Genomic DNA, 10,734 nt, shown 5'->3' with positions numbered 1-10,734 from the left:
GCTTTGCTAATATTTGCTTTGCATGTTTGTTTTTTCATCTAATGTATATGTACGTAAAAGGAAACATCATTTTTTTCTGTATTTGTATAAACACATAAAGCACAGTGAAAAAGCTGAAGCCTATATGCGGGTGTACCTAGAGACATACCATATCAATAATACAAAGCCGATCATGATTTAGGAGTAATAAAAGCAACAATTGGGTCAACATTTACAATTAATTCTACATAGGCGGTAATGGTAACGTTTTCCTCCGTTACTCAGTCCATATCGTTTACTTGAACATGTATGATGGCTCATATCGAAGCTGATACATTTATACATGTCTGGTTAAATTTTCGGGGTGGCAAGTGAGATTACTTTTTTCGCAAATTTCTGGACCCCGGAAGATGGTGAAAAATGTCACTCTCCTCATGAAATAATCCCAAAATTCTGATCATAAAATTCAATAAAAACATTGTCCTTTCTAATAATTTATTTCAGGTCAAATCTACATATTTCTTTTCGCATCACATCAGCTCTATAAAACAGTTCTTATTGTTCATTTATGTCCATTTTTAAAATCACAGCATCCACAATTGTATGGCGGACTAATATTGTTTTTTGATTACGTCATCTGAGTTCCTCATCTCAAGGTCCATTATGGACCCTGACCCATATTAGATCAGCAAATGTCAGATTCCACTTGTATTGCAGTATGAATTCCTTCGGTACACCTTTTCGAACAATTCTGTGAAGTTTTTTTCCGCATCTGAAATAAAATAAGTTATTTTTTTTTTATTTTTATGTAAGTAGCTTATTACTGATCCTTATATCTTTTATTAGAAAAAAAAGCACAAAATCCATATGTTATCAATTCACAACTTAGACATTGATTAAGACTTTTCATAGCTTAAAGTGCCTTTCAACAAACCTTCATTACCTTACTGACTTTATAAAAATCATCATGTTTAGACGATAATTCATGAAAATGTTGTGTTTTTTACTGTAAATAAGGTAGATTTAAGGATTTTTTCACTCATAAAATAATGTTTTTGATACATTTTTCTTTCAAAGAAGGAATAGAACATTTTTATTTTTATATAACTGCTAAGATCATTCACAGACCATTCTAAAACAGGTTTTAGTTTTAAAATCCATCAAGTAATAACCATTTTAGAGTCCTTTTTGTGTGAGTGTTCAAATAGGGCAAAATGGTGCTTTTCTTTGGTGAAGATAACATTGTGACGTCATCGCTTTTGTGATGTCATAACTTTATGATGTCATAATTTAGAATTGTACAAACATAACAGAGTGTATATTTATTCAGTAATGAAAGGGAAAAGGAAAAGAAACCAATATAAGGTTGGTAACCAAGCCCATCTATTGCGTTTTGTATCCCTAACTACAGATCAAGGTTGTGGTGTTATTAATGGTGTTGCTCCATCTACAGCTCCATCTACACCTCCATCTACACAGGTTTTAAAAAAATTATCTATGCAAGTTCCACCTGCACAACCTAAACTTAAATTTTCTAATTCCACTACAGATCTGACACCTAAAAACACCACAGAATCTGTCTGGTTACCCCGCCTTACAGAAAAGGAATTCAAGCTGTACTCAAAAGAGAGTTACGATAAAAAATCTTATGAAGCCCCACAAACTGAAAAATGTGCGACTACAGTCAAACTAATAAGACCCCATAAATTGTCAGATGATTATTTAGATGAATATCTAGAGGAGAAAAGAACTGAAAATAGAACAGTAGATAGAGATCTTAATATTTAATGATCAATAGTCTTATAATTTGTCATTTAAATAAAAGTCCAAAGTTTGTTGTTCCACATTTTGAACTGGTACAAGAGACTCAATGGGGTCCTGGTTGGATTTGGGAAATGAAGTGTACCAAGTGTAAATCTATTTCAGAAAAATATAAACTATTTAGAGAAATTAACACAGGACGTGCTGGTCGCAAGAGTGCTACAATTAACTATGGGTTTCAGGCTGGCGTCATAAACTGTAATATTGGTAATGATAGCGCGCGACTACTTTTAACTAGTTCATGTATTCCTCCTATGTCAAAAGGAACAATGCAGAGAATAACAAATAATGTTTGTGACAAGGTTGTAAAACTTGCTGAAAATGAAACCGAACAAGTGGTTGAGAGTTTCAGAAAGAGAAATTAAACCTTAGAGTTAAATAAAAATAGTCCTGTAAAATTACAAATGGATGGTACCTATCAGAGTGTGCATATAAAAAGTAGGCATAAAATGGGACAAAATGCATTACAAGTTATTGGTATTGCCTGTGAAAATGAAACTGACAATCATGATATCATTGGTTTTCACCTTGTAAACAAACTTTGCTGGGTTGGTGCATGGTTACGCGGTAAAAGTTATGACATTGAATGTCCTAATCACGAGTACTGCACATCAAATACAAATAGGTATGATCCTTTGAGTGAGAAGGATCTTGGGTATGAAATAGGTAAAAAAAAGTGCTAAACTTGATTTACTTGTGGACTATTGTACTACTGATGGAGATGCAAAAAGTGTACAAGGTTTACAAGAAGCAATGCAAGAAATATTTGACCCTTTATGGTCAGTAAATAGACTGGCAGATACTATACACCGGGGTCAAAGTCAGTCCCGTGAGGTATTGCGAGCAAAATTTAGTGTCGGTATGTTCCCTGGAGCTACAAAGGCCCAAAGGAATGATATTAAAATAGCTTTTGCCAATGATTTAAAATTACGTTCACATGGTATAATGAAATGTTTATTTGCAAAATATAATGGTGACCGACAACAAATTTCAAAATGTTTGCCACGCATTGTTAAGTCTGTCGTGAATTGTTATAGTGGTAATTGTAGCGAAACGTGTGGATGGAGCATAACACTATGTAATGGTGGTATAAAAACTAGTTGGTGGTACAAATCTATTAACCTTAGCAGTCATGGTTTACAAAATATGTCTTTGAAACCAAATAAGACTGACAAATTATTAATAGAATCATTGTTAGAAATGAAACTTTCCCAGACCGCATTAAATCAGATGCAATTTTTCAGCAATATTAATAAGTGCGTATCCGTCAATAGGACAATCTCTACATACCTACCTAAGAATAAGAATTTTTCACGCAATGCCTTAGGCCGTGCATCTGCAGCAGTCTTTAAAGTCAATAATAAAAGGGATGTTGCATTGGCTAAGACCCTTAAAGCTGTAGGTTGTGGTCTAGGTAGAAAGTCTCGTGCTGTAGTGGCTCTGAAAAAAAATACGTAAACGTGAAAAATATGATTGTGCATATCAAAAAAGTGTACGTGTCAAATTAAACAGGTTAAAAGCTCGCAAAAAACAGGCTATCGATTTCTTGTTAAATAAGAGAGTGCGGAAAAGGTTGATTAGTGGATATAAAAAACATCAGTTAGAACCAAAGCTATGTCAGAATTCAAGTCCGATAGAATTCGTTTCACAGCCAGGTTGTAGTTCTTAGCCAGATTAACATTTGTATTAAAAGGTTGCACAATATTTTGGTTTTTTTTTTTTCAGCCTTTCAGGAAGCTACTGCATATTCCGGTACAATGGCTGCGCCCATGAAAAAATAATGAGATAGTGAAAACCACACTAATCCAATGTTATTTACCCCATCGGTGTGTAAAATATGAGGCATTACATATAACAAACCTTTCTCATCATTGAAATTTAATATAAACAATGTCTGCACTAGATAACCAAAGTTGTGAAGATATAATTCCACCTCAGTCACCGGCCGATAATCACAAATATGATCTTTCATTGACAAGTTGTTCAGCCGAATATCCTAAAGATTGTATCCCAGACAAACTTACCACACCCAATGGTCTAAAAGCAAAAGACCTTAAATTTGAAGAAATAAATTTAGACTTGTACAAACCTGATGCAAATATGGTGGCATTGAGGGGAAATGCCAATAGAATTCTTCCATGGATAAAAGCTTTATCCTTACATTATTATGAGGGTTATGGGAAGAACGAGGAATATATAATTGTATGGAATGATGAACCAAAAGATTGGACAAAAAATAAAAGTGGGAAAAAAACCATTTGTATTGATTTAGCAACCAAGGTTATCCCCCTTATATACAAATTGACATTTCACATCAATACAGGGGTTGTACAAATTCGAGGAAACAAATATGATCTTTTCTACAACAGAGACTTCCCAGCACTTAAATTGTTAGTATCACAGATAGTTGATTACAACAACTTGACCTCACTTTCAATGCCAGATACCCAACTACAAAACAATGTCAACAAAAACAAACAAGAAACAGCTAAGACAGCTAGTAATTATGTAAATCAAGAAACACAGGTTAAGACAATCAAAGATCAAGATGAAACAACTGTAAAATCTACTGGGGACAGTGATATTGATATGAACAACAATAAACAAGACTTTTGCTGGCAAGTAACTCCAACCAATATGTTAGTTCCTTTTCTTCAACAAGACTCAGGTGTTGAGAAATTTATGAGCCAACTAGAGACACAATTTACGCCTGCTCTTGATAAGGTTTTCTCACAACAAAATGACAAGATTAGTAAGATGAATGACGTAATTACTAGACACATTGAAACATCAAATGACAGATTTTCAGAACTTTTAGATAAATTTGATAATGCTACTTCAAGTTTAATAGAACGAGAAAAACAAAATTCAGAACTGAGAGCACAACTGAAAGATGTCAACTATAAGAATACATTAGAAAATGAAATTCAAAAAGTAAAATAGAGCATAAATATGATTTACTAAAATAAAAACATGAACTACAAGCTGAAAAAGTGTTGAAGTTAAACGAAGACACAAAACATGCTTTGAGCGACATATCAGACAAATCATTATTCATTAAATCATTAGAGACACAGTGTGCTACTCTAAAAAGGCAAGTAGAAGAAAAAGATGGAGAAATATTAAGCTTAAAATTACATGAGAGCCGGGATGACAGTTCTGGACAACCATTTCAAGAGGTACATGGCAACAAAATAGAAATGTCACAGAACAGAAAGATTTTGAAGAGAATTTAAAGCTAAATGTTCCACATGTAATAATTATTGGGACATCAAACATCGACAATATTGATACAAAAAAACTTTCATCCAAATTTACAGCCGAAAAATTAACTGCATATACGTTGGAAGAAACAGAAACTACCGTTTCAGAGCTCGAGTTTACAACAAAACCAGATGCTTTTGTACTACACTCTGTGACGAATGACATTAAAACACACAGCCCACAAGATTGTGTTGATAAAATGGAGGATATTATACAAGTCCTCAAGGGGAAATTTGATAGTACAAAAATCATTATTTCATTGCCCACCCCGAGATTAGATAATAGTACAGTTAACAACAAATCGTTTCAACTAAGTGCAATGCTAAAGGAAAATTTTCAAAATGACGAAGCTATATACATGTGTGATAACAGCAATTTAGCCTACAAGGGGGAGGCTCTTAAAAGATATGTTGGAGATGATGGTGTACACCTAACCACACATGGGGTCTCACTTTTTGCATCGAATATAAGAGATACCATTGATGAGGTATTGGACCTTCCGAAACGCATAACGCTTAGCAAACGCAACAATTCAAATTACATGTATAGAGGTGAGGTGAATAATCAGGTTATAGAGGTAGAGGTGAATACTCAGGGTATAGAGGTAGAGGTGAATACTCAGGTTACAGAGGCAGAAGTGATTACTTAGGTCACAGAGGTAGAGGAGATTATTTTAACTCAAATAACAGAGGAAATTATTCTAACTCGAACAATACAGGGAGAGATGGACCTGGCTCGAACATATATCGGGGTGGATACAGAGGAGACCGTCGTGGTGGATACTAATATCGAACTTTATTGCTTTATCTAATAAAACATTTTACTAATAAGTAATTGTCCAAAGCATTAAGATTAAAACAAATTATACAATTATATTTCTAATTTAGTAGTTAACTAAGTTAATTTATTAAAAGTAGACATTGTATATTAATTTAGCAAAGAGACACTTATTCATTGTATTTTTTAATTTTTTGTTGTTTTTGTTTTTGTTGGGTTTTTTTTTTTTGTTGTTTTTTGTTGTTCCATATTATTTTATTTTCAAGTTAATTACATACTCTATTTATTCTGAGTGAAGGGCCCTTTTTGGAGCAAAATTGGTGTAATTTTAAAATATTTATTCAATAATATCATACTTAGACTCAGTTTAACAAAATATATTTTGAAACAATGCCTAGAAGAAATGATTTAAGTATTCATAACCTGACTTTTTGTGTTTGGAATGTTGGAGGGCTTAATTCAAAAACATATAATAAGCTTCAAGATCAAAATTTTATCAATCAAGTGAACAGTTATGATATAATACTTTTATGTGAAACTCACATTGGCTACAATACATCTATTGATATAGAAGGTTTTAATTATTTTCCTGTATTTAGACCTCAGTCATCAAATCAGAGATTTTATGGGGGACTTGGCATACTTATCAATAACAATATTCAAAAAGGGGTGAAAATTTTAGAAAACACTTGCAAGGACTATCAATGGATTATATTAGATAAAGATTTTTTTAACTTTGCCAAAGATATTTACCTCTGCTTAGCATATATAATACCAAGCACCTCTTGTTATTTACATCAAACTGATGATGACATATTAGATTTAATTGAAAGAGATATCATTAATAAATACAAAATGAAAGGAAACATTATACTCTGTGGTGATTTAAATGCCAGGTCAGGTGCAGAACAAGATTTTATAGAAAATGATGTATATGATAGTCACACACCATTATGTAATAACTATGAATACGACATTGTACAAGATATTAGAAATAGTTATGATAAGAAAGTAGATACCAGAGGTAAACAATTAACAGAATTTTGTATTTCCACTAATATGAGAATTTTGAATGGAAGAGTGTTTGGTGACTTGTTTGGTAAATTTACTTGCCATAAGCCAGTCGGATCTAGTGTAGTTGATTATGTAGTAGTATCAGAAGGTTTAATGTCAAATATACTTAGTTTTGAGGTTTCAGATTTTTTACCAACTTTTTCTGATTGTCATTGTAAGCTTTCTTTCAATATTATGGCAACTTATATTAAGAATTCGTCAAAATGTAATATAAATATGACTGATTTAACAGGAGGATACATTTGGAGTAACTCCTCGCCAATAAAATTTAGAGATGCTCTATGCCACCCACTTTGCAAGGCTAAAAAAGTATGAAAAATTAAAAAAAAAGACAAAAAAATGTAAATATTTTGATTCAGATTTAAAGAGGAAAAGAACATTTTTGATGGATAAAGGAGCATTACTTTCTAAATATCCTTTTAATCCAATTATAACAGGATCATGTTTCAAATGTTACAGAGAATATACCAAATTGCGAAGGTATAAAAAAAGACATTTTAAGCAACAAGTTTTAGATCAGCTTGATCAGTTAAGGGATCATGATCCCAAGAAATATTGGAAACTCATAAATTCACTTAAAGAACGTAAAAATGATAACACTCTGGATTCAGCCAAGCCAGATGATTGGTATGAATATTTTTCAGAGCTCAATAAGCCATCAAATTTACATAGTAATAGAATACATGAAATAAAGTCTGAGGTAGAAAAATTGGAGAAAGTAAAACAATTTTGTAAATTAGATTTTAGAATCTCAAATACAGAAATTGCAAACTCTGTGAGAAAACTTAAAAATGGAAAAGCATCAGGTTTAGATGGTATTCCTGCAGAAATGTTAAGGGCAGGTTCATCAGTTTTAGTTCCATTGTTACAAAAACTATATAATATTGTATTCTCAACAGGATTTTATCCTCTACAATGGTCATCAGCATATATAACCCCGGTTTTTAAGTCTGGTGATCCATGCAAACCAGAAAATTATAGAGGTATGGCTATTAACACCTGTATAGGTAAATTATTTAATTGTGTTTTAAATAATAGACTAGACCACTTTCTTGAAGAACATGATATCATAAGTAAATGCCAAATTGGAATTATAAAAAAATCAAGAACATCCCATCATATATTTGTTCTTAAGACTTTAATTGACAAGTGTATTAATAGCAAAAATGGTAAACTTTTTGCATGCTTTGTAGATCTCAGAAAAGCATTCGACTCTGTTATTCATACAGGTATACAACTTAAACTACTCCAACACAACATAGCAGGACAGTTTTATGCTATAGTTAAAGATATGTATAATAAAAGTAAGCTATGTGTCAAAATTGACAACCAATCAACTCCTTTAGTTAGATCATTTATTGGAGTGAGACAAGGGGATTTTAAAGCCCCAATTTATTTAAACTTTTTATTAATGATCTCCCTGATGTCTTTTCTTCTTGTGCTAACCATGTCAATGTTAATAACCAAAGGGTTGATTGTTTAATGTATGCTGATGACATTGTTATTCTCTCAGATTCACCAGAGGGATTGCAAGAGAGGTTAACCCTGCTTAACAATTACTGTTCTAAATGGTGTTTAAATGTAAATGAGAACAAGACAAAAGTTATGATTTTAATCTCCCTTTTTACCTAGGTGAAAAAGCTATTGGTTGTACATATAATTATAAATATTTGGGCATTACTTTTATACCCAGTGGAAAATTTTTTCAGTGTAAAGATGAACTGTACAAAAAGTCTATGAAAGCATGTTTTAAATTACAACAATGTATGTCATCGTCAAACCTTAGTGTTTCAACTTTACTTCATTTATATGACCATACTGTAAAACCAATTTTAACCTATGGATGTGAAGTCTGGGGTATGTTTTCTGTAAACTCAGCTGCATGTAAGAAAAATGATCAATATATTTTAGAAAAGGTGTTTTCAAATGATACATCTGAAAAATCACATATCAAATTTATGAAATATGTTCTAGGTGTAAATAAGAAATCCAGTAATCTTGCTGTGACTTCTGAAATAGGGAGATACCCAATGTATTTTTATATTATATTAGCAATGTTGAAATATTATCATCGACTCGATAATTCTAAGAACATGTTATTATATGATGCATATTTATGTAGTAAAGAACTTCACAATAATAAAGTGAATACATGGTTTTCAAGTATAGACTGTATTTTAAAAAAGCTGGGCATACAAACATGTAATTTAAAAACCAGTATCTACTCTTTCACAAAATTTATCAAAGATAAGCTATATAAAAACTATCTCCATTTCTGGAAGGAAAATAGAAATAAAGTTTTACAATCAGATCAAGGTAAACTTACTACCTATTTTTCCTTTAAAACTCTATTTTGTTTTGAAAAATATCTGGATCTAAAAGATTTTAGATTAAGACAATCAATCTGTAAAATTAGAATAAAGGCTCATCCATTAAGGATTGAGACTGATAGATATGCTAAACTTTATGTGAATAGGACACTGAGAAAATGTTTATACTGTACTTTAAATAAAGTTGAAGATGAGATACACTTTGTAACTGAATGTCCACTATATATTGATAACAGAAATGAGTTTTTTACTGAAATTTCTCTAAATTGTAATAATTTTCAATCTTTAGACAATTTTTCAAAGTTTTTATGGCTATTTACACAAGAAAATTTAAATGTGTATAAATGTTTAGGAAAGTATTTATCTCAAAATCTAGAGATAAGGAGAAGTTCAAAAATAATAAATGCAAATTAGCCACAAATATACATATTTTGAGTGGTATATAATTTTAAATGGTATAATTTAAAGATGTAAATTGTATTATCTGGTTCTGTCCTGGCCTTTTATAGCATTTTTAATAGTATTAAACAATGTTGTTTTCCTATATTATATGTCTCTAATTTATGTCTAATCTTACGTACTTGTGTGTAATGTCATGAAAGCTCTTTATAGGGCCCTTTAATTGGAAATAAAATATTCTTATTCTTATTCTTCTTATTCTTATTAAGTTATTTATTTATTTATCTATTGACAGAGAATACTAAATATCGTATCATATATTAAAACAAACACCTTTCAGGAATGTATGAGCATGATTTGAGTTAGTTGTGTTTTTTTTTAAATTAAAAAGTGTGTTTCATTTTAAGTTTGTTATGAAAATGGGATAATAGTCCAAGACACTGAAATAAACTTTGTATCACACAGAAAGACCCAATGCATGCATGCATCCAGCCACAGTACATGCATTTATTGGAAAAGACATACAATGATATGAAATAAAATTATAAACAAAATAATGAATATTACAACATTAAGTCATTCACAGTTTGTCTTTGTAACTCGATGTCATATTTGGATATTTTTTTCATTCTGTTATTCTTTATTTGGTTTTTTGATGTCTTATTTAAATAATGACTGTCATACTTTGTTCATTCATTTGTCTCTATGTTTCACTTTCATTTAGTTCTTTAAGCATGTTTACTTCCGTTGATTGAATTACCCAGTTTTCTGACACAGTGAATGAAACCATCAAGAGTTACTCCCCTTGCACTGTAAAAATTAGTAAATACTGGTGAAAAAAACACATAAATGTTTGACTTCGAGCTTACAATCTTGCATAAACATGTTTGTCATGTTTGTTTCAGTGTCTTTGGGGTATGAGGGTGGGCTTTTTTCCCATTTTCGTTTTTTACTTGTGTTAAAAACTCGTATTTTCAGAAATGATTAATGTGGAGGTAAAATGTGCAAGGCATGTAATTGACTACAAAATCATAACAAACCACAATTTCAGCATGCAGTTAGTATAGTTTGTGTCATGCACAATATGTGT

General features: G+C 31.4%; 1 long non-coding RNA gene across 1 annotated transcript; it reads right to left on the bottom strand.

Annotated features, from left to right (window-relative positions):
* Window positions 1-215: 215 nt before the first annotated feature.
* On the bottom strand, window positions 216-10,494 carry LOC143059587 (uncharacterized). The gene is made up of 3 exons (XR_012973525.1): window positions 10,329-10,494; window positions 3,095-3,240; window positions 216-751 (listed from the first exon to the last, which is right to left on the bottom strand). It is a non-coding gene; the product is annotated as an uncharacterized LOC143059587 (long non-coding RNA).
* Window positions 10,495-10,734: the final 240 nt, after the last annotated feature.

This window comes from Mytilus galloprovincialis, chromosome 14 (assembly GCF_965363235.1).
Source record: "Mytilus galloprovincialis chromosome 14, xbMytGall1.hap1.1, whole genome shotgun sequence".
Taxonomy (NCBI): Eukaryota; Metazoa; Mollusca; class Bivalvia; order Mytilida; family Mytilidae; genus Mytilus; species Mytilus galloprovincialis.
This window is presented reverse-complemented; position numbering and strand designations above follow the sequence as displayed.